The sequence below is a fragment of the Cololabis saira genome, chromosome 6 (genome assembly GCF_033807715.1).
Source record: "Cololabis saira isolate AMF1-May2022 chromosome 6, fColSai1.1, whole genome shotgun sequence".
In the NCBI taxonomy this organism is placed as follows: Eukaryota; Metazoa; Chordata; class Actinopteri; order Beloniformes; family Belonidae; genus Cololabis; species Cololabis saira.
Genome location: NC_084592.1, coordinates 154,384 through 164,803, shown reverse-complemented (window position 1 = coordinate 164,803; position 10,420 = coordinate 154,384).

Below are 10,420 nucleotides of genomic sequence, written 5' to 3'. Positions count from 1 at the left end.
GGAATCGGCTCATACTATTGGTTCTGGTTCTGGGAGGGGGGCCCAACTATTTAACACTCCGATTTCTGGTTTGGGGAGGGGCGTTCAGCTGTTTAACTCTTTAGGGAGGGGGTCACAGCTATTTAACTCTCCAGTTACTGGTCTTGGAAGAGGGGCGCAGCTGTTTAATTCCCCAGATCTAAGACCAGAGGTGAGGTCACCAGCACCCAGATCCACCCATCCAGTTAGTGTTCCAGACAATGTAGGTTCCCCAGTGTTCACTTCCACTCATCTACCTAGCCGTCCACTCATTACAAACATGCCCACTGAGTCACTGTCAGCCATCCCAGACGTGAGTAGCCCAGCTTTGAGTAGTCTCATCACACAGATCGCCCTAGAAGTAGGACATTCTATATCAGCTCAGTTAAAGGGGAAGAGTCAGACAAGTGAAGACAGTCAGGTACGGGTTCAGAACCCAGGTACAGGCCAGTCACTTGTTGATTCCACGCTTAATCTGACTGGTGTGAAGTTAGTCATGCAGTCTGATGTGAGAGAGCCTCCAGTATACAGAGGAGATGGGTCTGACAAGCTTACAGTGCATGAGTGGGAGGAGCTCATGGACACCTACTTGAGGAAGAGGAGCATACAGCTAGGAGAGCATCATCAGGAAATGTTGTCTAGATTGATGGGCAAAGCCAAAGACATCGTAAAAATAAAACTCCGTAGCAATCCTTCACTGAAACCTAATGAGAACCCGAAAGTTATCATTGACATACTGAAACAGCATTTCAGTGGTGTGTCATGGTCCAGTATGCCTCTTGCGGACTTCTATAGCACCGTGCCTGTGGTAGGAGAGAACCCAGTTGAGTACTGGATCCGCCTTAACAAGGCTGTTGATGCAGCTGAGGAAGGTCTGAGCAGACAAGGGCGACATATTGATGATCCCTGTCGAGAGGTGTCTATGATGTTTGTCAAGTATTGTCCTGATCCTTCCCTTGCTGCAGTGCTGCGGTTCAAAGCGCCAGAGAAATGGACTGCTGGTGAAATACAGGAGCACGTTGACCATTATCAGATCGAGACGGGAGAACGACTGACCACCAGACCACACCGTCCTGGCCCAGTGAGGCCTGTCACCGCTCATGCTCAAGCACCCGTGTCTGAGGAGACATCTATGCCCAGCCAGCCTGTGATGCCACCTGTCCAGGCTGAAGCGAGTGTCACATCTGCTCCTCAGTTCGATGATAATTGTCTCAGGACTCTGATTGGCCTCCTTGATCGCACACTCATTCAGAACAGCCAGGCAATGGCTCAAGGTAACCAGCCGATCTATAGACAGCACCAGTCTGACCAGTCACAGAGGAGACACTGCAGAGTCTGCAAGTCTGTGGAACACTCGACTCTGGCACACTGCATGCGGGACCGCCTATGTTTGTCTTGTTTCAAGTCAGGCCATATCAAGAGAGACTGTTTGAGTTACACCACTGGGAGGGAGGACCAAGCCGCACAGCCACCTCGAGACCAGAAGCCTTTAAACTAACTGGCCCGCATTGGAAGAGGGGAAGTGTGGGTGAGGACAAACAAACCCTCAGAAGTGACAGTGAAATTGAACAGTGTTATGTGAAAGTGTGCAGTGCAGCACCGGCCGGTGTGAAAGTGATAGCACAGAAGACACAAAGAATTGAGCCATACGACGAGCTATTCTATGCTCCAGTCAATGTAAATAATACATTCCAGATGCGAGGGATGCTTGACTCAGGTTCCATGGCCTGTACTCTCAGTGAAGAAGCAGAGGAAAGAATGCTGATGGAGAAAGTATTGTCAGAACAAAGACCTATGACTCAGGAAGTGGTCTTAGTAGGCTGTGGAGGAAAACTCACTAAACCAAAGTGTATGTACGAGGTTGAACTGAAGGTGTATGGAGAGAGCTGCATCGTTCCAGTTCTTGTGGTGCCAGGCCAGCGAGATGATCTTATTATCGGCACAAACGTCATCAAGTTTCTCATGCACAAGTTGAAGAACAGTGACGATTACTGGCGCCTCATCTCCGTCTGCAGCCTTTCTTCGTCCCCAGAGTGTGAACAGTTCTTAGACGTCATGGCTAATACATCCCGTTGGAGGGGTGAGGAGCTACCGGACAAAATTGGCACGGTCAAGCTCAAACAGTCAGTCACTCTTCTAGCGATGCAAGAACACCTTGTTTGGGGTAAGCTGCCCAACAATACTCCGATGTCACCAGGAAGCACTGTGATGGTGGAACCGACCTCATCCAAGTCCATGCCACGTAACATCATGGTTGGTCGTATCGTGACACCTCTGTGGGGTGATAGATGGATCCCCATGAAGGTCACCAATCTGTCTGATAGACCAGTTACGCTGAAGAGGAACTGTAAGCTGGCGGATGTGTCCCCCTGCCTGGCTGTGGAGGATTTTGAGCTGCTCCAAGGCTCTAGTCAGGTTGACAAGACCGTTCCAGCCAAGCGTCGAACATCAACCAGTCCTTCTGATCTCGAGCAGAGGCTGCGGGATATTGGCCTCGACAACCTTGACATACAACACTGTCTCACAACTCAAACAGGGAAGGAGAAGTTAGTCCAGCTGCTTGAGCGCTACAATGATGTGTTCTCCAAGCATGAGATGGACTGCGGTGAGGCAAAAGGCTTCGTCCACCACATTCGATTGACTGACGAACGCCCGTTCCGCCTTCCTTACCGAAGAGTACCCCCTGCTCACTACCAGAAACTACGTCAAGTCTTGACGGACATGGAGGAGCAAGGGATAATCCGGAAGTCTGTGAGTGAGTATGCCTCACCGCTGGTGATGGTATGGAAAAAGGATGGAAACCTGAGGATCTGCACCGATTTCCGGTGGTTGAATGCAAGGACACTCAAGGACGCCCATCCCCTTCCACACCAGTCGGACTGCTTGGCCGCCTTGGGAGGAAACGCCTACTTCAGCACGATGGACTTGACGTCCGGCTTTTACAACATCCCCATGGCCGAAGAGGACAAAAAATACACAGCCTTTACCACACCGCTGGGTCTGCATGAGTATAATAGGATGCCGCAGGGGCTATGCAATAGTCCAGCCTCCTTTATGCGCATGATGCTGAGTATATTCGGGGATCTGAACTTCAGCAGTCTGCTATGTTATTTGGACGATTTGCTTGTTTTTGCGTCAACTGAAGACGAAGCCCTGCAGAGGTTAGAGGTCGTCTTCCAACGTTTGCGAGACCACAACCTAAAATTGAGTCCCAAGAAGTGTCACCTGATGCGATCGTCTGTCAAGTTCCTGGGTCACATCATAGATGGCAGTGGTGTGGCTGTGGATCCTGCAAAGGTGGAAGTAATATCCAAGATGTCTAAGTCTGATCTAATGGAAGATGATGGGTGTACACCCTCAGTGCGGAGGATCAAGTCCTATTTAGGCATGGTGTTCTTCTACCAACATTTCGTCCCTAATTGCTCTTCCATCGCCAAGCCTCTCTTTGCTCTGACTGCTGGTCAAAAGAGAAGAGGAAAGAAGAAAGTCAATGTGAAGGCAGGGACGTTCAGGAAACTCAAACCTGATGACTGGACTCCGGAGTGTGACATCGCCTTTGTCAGTCTTAAAGACAATCTGCTGAACTGTGTGGTCCTTGCACATCCCGACTTCTCACGTCCCCTGATTCTGTCTACCGATGCTTCCTTGGACGGACTCGGAGCAGTGTTGTCGCAAATACCAGCTGGTGAAAGCAAAGCACGACCCATAGCATTCGCAAGCAAGACACTGAGCAGCTCTCAGAAAAATTATCCAGCTCATCGACTTGAGTTCTTGGCGCTGAAGTGGAGTGTCTGTGACAAATTCAGCCATTGGCTGAAGGGCAATTCCTTCACAGTGTGGACGGACAACAATCCACTCACATACATAATGACCAAGCCCAAACTCGACGCCTGTGAGCAACGATGGGTCGCAAAGCTTGCTCCTTATACATTCAGTCTGAAGCACATTGCCGGAACCAAGAACGTGGTGGCTGACGCCCTCAGTCGTGATCCGTTTGCCAAGCCAGTTGGGCATAGACTTGTCTCGGAGTCCTACAACAATCTGCTTGCGGAGTCTGATGAAGTTGGAGTGAATGGAGTTCAGGATGTCTTCCGTCTGAAAGTCCAGTGTCAACAAACTAAGAAGGCAAAACGGGGCGCTGCAGCTCAGTCCCGTTGTCTCCAGCCCCTGTGTAAAGACATTGTGAAAGCTATAATTGGTTCTCATAGTCATTGGGACGCAGCTGTGGAGTCCAGGGCGACAGAACTAATTCAGTCCGTGCAACACCTGGTTCCATGTGGGCAAGATCTGCTTCCTGCTTTCTCGCTGGAAGAGCTCCGACAAAGCCAAGAGCTTGACCCTAGCATATCCAAAGTCATGCCTTTTCTAGATCGACAGAGGAGACCCTCAAGGCGAGAGAAAGACTGTTTGGACAGAGGTGCCCTGGCGCTTATCAAACAGTGGGAGAGACTCAAAGTTGTCGATGGGGTGCTTTACCGGACTGTTAAGGACCCCTTGAGTAAACACAAGAGACACCAGTTCGTCTTGCCCCAGAATCTGATTGGAAAGGCCTTGAGTGGTGTGCATGACTTTGCCGGACATCAGGGGCAGGCAAGAACAATTCACCTAGCAAGACAGCGCTTCTTTTGGCCCGGAATGGAGCATCAGATCAAAGAATACGTGAAGTGCTGTCAGAGGTGCATCCTGGCCAAGACACCAGAACCTTCCGCCAGAGCTCCGCTTGAGAGTATCAGGACTTCCGCTCCCATGGAACTAGTGTGCTTGGATTTCTGGAGTGCGGAGGATAACAAGCAACGTTCAGTGGATGTTCTCGTCCTGACAGATCATTTTACTAAGTTGGCCCACGCCTTTCCCTGCACCAACCAACAGGCGAAGCAGGTTGCTAAGAAGTTATGGGATAACGTCTTCTGTGTGTATGGATTTCCAGGACGAATTCACACAGACCAGGAAACCAATTTTGAGAGTGATCTGGTTGCAGAACTGCTCAAACTGTCGGGAGTCTCCAAGTCACACACTACAGTGTATCACCCCATGGGGAACGGAGGAACTGAAAGATTTAACAGGACTCTGGGAAGTATGCTCCGTTCTCTGCCACTGAGGGAGAAAGCCAAGTGGCCCCAGCAGATTCAGACCCTGACGTTTGCATACAATGCCACGGTGCATGAGACAACTGGGTATGCACCCTTCCACCTGATGTTTGGTCGGGTTCCAAGGCTTCCCATCGATGTTATGTTCAAACAGGTCCTGCACGACCCTGTGGTTGTTGACTACGGCAGCTATGTGACAACACTTATGTCCCACCTTCGCGAGGCAGCGGATATTGCCCAAAGACATGCCATCAAGGAGCAAGACAAGCAGGCCAGGGGTTACAATCGAAGGGTCAAGGGGACTTGTTTGAATGTGGGAGACAGGGTGCTTCTCGCCAACAAAGGCGAGAGGGGCAAGAAGAAACTCGCAGACAAGTGGGAGCCGACAGTCTATACTGTCGTGGGCTGCAATCCACAGACTCATATCTACAAGTTGGAGGATAGCGATGGAAAGACAAGGGTGGTGCATCGCAACCTTCTCCTGGATATCAGTTTCCTGCCTGTGACGTCTGCTGAAGGGGGTCCATCAGATACCGAGGATGGTTTTGATGATTCCGAGGACGAGTCTCAAATGGAAGATACCGTCGACTCTTTGGAGGAGGAGGATTCAGGAGATGGGACGAGCGCATGGGTCCTCAGTGGAGCAGAAGATGTCAGTCACCAGTCTGATTCAGAGGCAGATGAGTCTGATAGGAACACAGAGCCAGACCAGTCAGTTGCCCCAGATGCAGCATCGGTGATTGACGCCAGTAGTGTCCAGTGATTCAGACCAGTTACAGTGCCGGCAGTTTATATGTCAGATACAGTGTCGAGTGTTCACACAGCCCATGCCCCTACAGTTATTCCTGGCGCCTTACCCAGAGTTGAGGAAGAACGGGGTCGAGTCAGTCAGGGACCCACGCAACCAGACATGCAGGGTGTGGTCAGGATACGTGCTGGGAGGGTTGTTAGAAAAGTCGACCGGTTGATAGAAACGATGGTTCAGGAACCTCTTAGCATGGGGGGGTTTGCCTATTCGTTTCGTTAGGGTTCATAGCTTGCTTCCACTCTGTTCTAGAGGGGTTGTTTTGTTTCTGTTTTTGTTTTAAAGAGAGGTTCGCCCTCTTTTCTCACATTTTTTTTTCTTTTTCTTGTCGTTGTGCTATGGTGTACTTCCTGAATATACTCACCAGTTTGGTTTGGGACTCATGTAGGCCGGGTGGTTTGGTGTACGCGGCACCAGACATTTCTAGGAGAGACTAGGGTTTGGCCGACCTTTTGTTTTCTCTGGGCCTGTTTACCGGGCAGCTCTTAGCTGAATGTGAAGATTAGATCTTTGTGTGTACCCGTGCCAGTTTTTTTCGTGATGTTGGTTGTCCCTATCTGTTATGATATGTCCTGTCAGTCGCTCAGGATTTTGGTGGAATTCAGGAGGGTTGAATGTAGCAGGTATATAATAGTGTGTATATATATGCATTCCATCAAAAATCCCTCACGCCATATTATTTTATTTTCAGTCTTATTTTGTTAATTTTCTCTTATTTTGGTGGGGTCCTCACAACCGCGGTGACGTCATCCACCTGCTTTTGCGCAGTTTCGCTCTCCTGCTTCTGACAACGGAGAGAGCAGTAAGTGGATTACTTTCCACCTGTTTATATTTTGTTTTATAAGTGTCTTTTAAGTGTTACAAATGGGGGAGTATTGTTGTAGTCTGAAGTTTTGTTGTTATATGTTTCTTTTGTGAGCAGTTTTGGTGTTTTGGGGGATTCTTTTAATCTTTTCTTTTAATTGGGTTAATTTGTCGGAGGCTTGTTTTGATGGCATTGTGGGGACCCCCCACTCTGCTCTACGCTCTGACACACACACACACACACACACACACACACACACATACTCACAAACCACTCCATTTGTTGACCCGTGTTTCCCTCATTGCAGCTGGCGTCGAGGCTATAGTGTCCGAGCAAACACTAAAGCCTAGTTTTTTTCAACGTTTATTTCAGGTATGTTTCTGTTGCTCCCACGTTTGTTGTATTTTAATTTATTCTTTTATTAACTTTATATAAAATATGTTGTTCAGCTAGTCTTGTGATTATTGTGAAGTGTGTTATATGTATTTGTATTATATAATTTCTGTTTGAATTTGTCATGTACTGTAGTCTATGTGTGGCTGCAGGCTCCTGCTTCTGACAACGGAGAGAGCACTGGCGTCGAGGCTCTAGTGTCCGAGCAAACACTAAAGCCTAGTTTTTTTCAACGTTTATTTCAGATTTATTTCCGAAATAAACTGGCTGAACAACATTGCCGAGTCCCTGTGTCCGTCCTATCCATCCATCCATCAGGACACAACGCAGAGCCCAAACCGGTTACATCAGCAATAATACAGCTCGCTTTTGTGCAGCATTTACAACTCCTGATGCTACGATGTATATTTCAAGTTCACTCTTCCACATTTCCCATCGTTGATGTAAAGTTTCCGGCTCGCCAACAGTGTCTAATGGTTTCGGGGGCGTGAGCCCACCAAGAGGGACAGCATGAGCCATTTTCCTTTGATGTTAAACGAGGCTTCTAACAGGTTCTGTAAGCAGTAACTGTGGTTTATGCACGCTTTTTGAATATCAAACGTTTTTGCATCACACAGAAAACTTATTTCACTTCCCTGAGAGAGTGTCTTTGATTTCCAGTGAAGCTCCGGAGTTGTAGCTCCGACGGTTGCGCAATACCACTGCCGCGTCGGCACGTGCAGCTCCGGTCTTTTCCTTTTTTCTTTTCTGCTGCGGGTCCTTCAACAGCTGAGAGGGCTCTTTAATTCCGTCCTTTTATGCTGTCGGGCACATCCTCGTCGCCAGTTGTGGTGTGTTAGGAATCACACACACGAAGTAATATCCATTTGCTGAACTTTAATGAACACCTTCAACACATACAGGTTATTTGTAGTTGTCTCTCTAACGCAGTAGCTCGTTAATAAAACCTTGTGTGTCTCATCTCGCGATATGTTACTTTTATTATGAGAACACTACACTTACTTACTTACTTACTTACTTACTTACTTACAGTGTGAATGTGTGTGTGTGTTCCGTGTCGAGGTGACAGCGTGAATGAGCGTGTGTGTGTTCCGTGTCGAGGTGACAGCGTGAATGTGTGTGTGTGTGTTCCGTGTTGAGGTGACAGCGTGAATGTGTGTGTGTGTTCCGTGTCGAGGTGACAGTTGAAGCTAAGGTATGGCAAGGTTACGAGTCACAGAACTTAACTACAGTATCAATCAAAACGGCCAGCAAATACTCATCACAGAAGTCTGCTATGTAGCTTATCTGTGTGGTCAAGGAAATTGGAACTTTTTCAAATGCAGTCTCGCTCACTGCAAAAACTCAAAATCTTACCAGGAATATTTGTCTTATTTCTAGTTAAAATGTCTCATTTTTAGTCAAAAAATCTCATTACACTTAAAACAAGAGTCATCACCAGAAAAATAACTTGTTATATGACCATTTTCACCTGTTTCAAGTACGGTAAATTTTCACTTGAAATAAGTAGAAAAATCTGCCTGTAAGTTGCCATGAGTTGTGTTTATTGAGCACTGTCACTTTAAATTTCTCGTGTCTTGTAACTCCTGCGTGCGTGTTTCAGGTCAAGCTCAGAGAAAGACGAGACCTCGAAGAAGATATTAGCAAGAAAGACAGCTCATAAGAATTTATCTTTAACGTCTTCTCTCCGCTGTTAATGAGGGTTTAATTTTGTTTCACCGCACTCATTATTGGTTAACAGTGTTATCGTGTGCCTTTTTGTGCCGTTTAGAGAGCAATTTTAATTTAAAAGAAGACTGTTTTTGTTTGTGTAGCCAGCAAAGTTCATGGCTAACTAGTTTTTTGCAACAGTAGTGGTGGCAGCTTTCCAAGGATTCCCCTTAGCACCCTTGATCAGCGGAGCGAGGTACGATTCATTTGTATACTGTATTGATTTGTATAGTATTTCATATATTCTGTCATTTTGTATTGCAAAGCCAATCATGGATAATACAAGAACAAGGACAGTTACGTCGCCCGGATCGGCGTCACCGGGGCCCCGCCCTGGAGCCAGGACTGGGGTTGGGGCTCGTTGGCGAGCGCCTGGTGGCCGGGTCTTTGCCCGTGGGACCCGGCCGGGCTCAGCCCGAAACAGCGACGTGGGCCCGCCTTCCTGTAGGCCCACCACTCGCAGGAAGGTCCATGAAAGGCCGGTGCATTGTGGGCTGGGTAGCAGTCGTGACGGGGTGCCTCGACGACCCAATCCCCGGACTAAAACCCTCACAGTGGGGACATGGAATGTCACCTCGCTGGGGGGGAAGGAGCCAGAGCTTGTGCGTGAGGTTGAGAGATACCGGCTAGAGATAGTCGGGCTCACCTCCACACATAGCTTGGGCTCTGGAACCCAGCTCCTTGAAAGGGGCTGGACCCTCCACTACTCTGGAGTTGCCCAGGGTGAGAGGCGGCGGGCTGGTGTGGGCTTGGTTATAGCGCCCCAGCTCAGTCGCCATGTGTTGGAGTTCACCCCGGTGAACCAGAGGGCTTCCCTGCGCCTTCGGGTCGGGAAAAGGTCTCTCACTGTTGTTTGTGCTTACGGGCCGAACAGCAGTGCGGAGTACCCGGCCTTCTTGGGGTCCCTGGGAAGAATACTTGATAGTGCTCCAACTGGGGACTCCATTGTTCTACTGGGGGACTTCAACGCTCACGTGGGCAATGACAGCGATACCTGGAGAGTCGTGATTGGGAGGAACGGCCTCCCCGATCTGAACCCGAGCTGTGTTTTGTTGTTGAACTTCTGTGCTAGTCGCAGTTTGTCCATAACGAACACCATGTTCAAGCATAAGGGTGTCCATCAGTGCACGTGGCACCAGGACACCCTAGGCAGGAGGTCAATGATCGACTTTGTTGTCGTTTCATCTGACCTTCGGCCGCATGTCTTGGACACTCGGGTGAAGAGAGGGTGCTGAGCTGTCAACTGATCACCACCTGGTGGTGAGTTGGATGCGCTGGCGAAGGGGGAGTTGGGACAGATCGGGCAGACCCAAACGGATTGTGAGGGTCTGTTGGGAACGTCTGGCTGAGCCCTCTGTCAGGGACATCTTCAACTCCCACCTCCGAGGGAGCTTCTCTTGGATCCCGGGGGAGGCGGGGGACATTGAGTCTGAGTGGACCATGTTCTCTGCCTCCATTGTCGACGCGGCGGTTCGAATTTGTGGACGCAAGGTCTCCGGTGCCTGTCATGGCGGCAATCCTAGAACCCGGTGGTGGACACCGGAAGTACAGGATGCCGTCAGACTGAAGAAGGAGTCCTACCGGGCTATGTTGGCCGGTGGG